Genomic DNA, 1,106 nt, shown 5'->3' with positions numbered 1-1,106 from the left:
TGTACTCTCGGGAAACACGTTTAAGTACAGAACTTTCACTTTTATTCTGCCAGACCCTCTTCTATCATTACATTACATAAAACGATTAAAGGCTATCCTACCGCTTAAAAGAATTATCATAATATTGCAATATTTTTTCGAGCCATCGGCCTTACCGAGCGACGACCCTTATATAGAAAATATGTCTTGTTTATGTACAATATGCAATCCTTAATACTTCGATTTGAAAAAGGATTCTCGATATATGTACCTCCGGACAAGTTAATACGCTGTACAGTCATATCCAAGGAGCATTTCTTCGGTATCTTTTTTTTTCTCTTCGCAATCGATAAAAATCAACGAGATCAAGCGATTACTTCCGTTACTTTTTCTCTTTTTTTTCGGGGGAATACTTCTCGTATCCTTTTCCCTCTCTCGATCAGACCGCATTACTATTCGACAACAGCGTTTCTCGTAATCGTGGTTGGAGTCAACGTTGCAATGCTCGTTTTTTCCTTCTACGTTCTTCAGGATTATGAATATTCGAGTACTCGAGTATACAATTATTGGTGGGGATCCGAGATTCACAGTTTCATCAGGATTTTTGTTTTATTCTCATTGCGCGCACTGTTTCGTCGTCGACTTGAAGAACAAACAAAGGAGAACAGAAAAAGGAACGTACTTCGACTGATGGAACGAAACAATTCCCTGTAACATCATTCCGTTGCAAACGATCGACTACAGTATCAATTCAAAGGACTTCCTGCGTTCAACGTATTCGAGTTTCGAATTCACCAGAAACGAATATTCGAATATTCAGCTTCTTCCGTGATCGAACATGTTGATCGTGTACAAATTTCAGCAAAATCTCGAGGCTGGAGAAACTTTCTTCTCAGAAGACAACGATTTAACACGAAACGCGACGTAACGAACGAAACATTTCCAAGCGATCGAGTTGAACGAATCGTATCGAGGGTGTACTCGCGAATTCTAGGTCTGCGATCCAAAATAATTCTTTCGAAATTTGAGAAAAATTCTTCTCCAAAATTCGAACATTTGTACAAATACTCTAGATCGACGTGTGAAAAGATTAAGCCGGGAAAACGAAGCCAACGCGCAAATCACGA

Source organism: Nomia melanderi, chromosome 6, assembly GCF_051020985.1.
Source record: "Nomia melanderi isolate GNS246 chromosome 6, iyNomMela1, whole genome shotgun sequence".
Lineage (NCBI taxonomy): Eukaryota > Metazoa > Arthropoda > Insecta > Hymenoptera > Halictidae > Nomia > Nomia melanderi.
Note: the sequence above shows the minus strand (reverse complement) of the source record.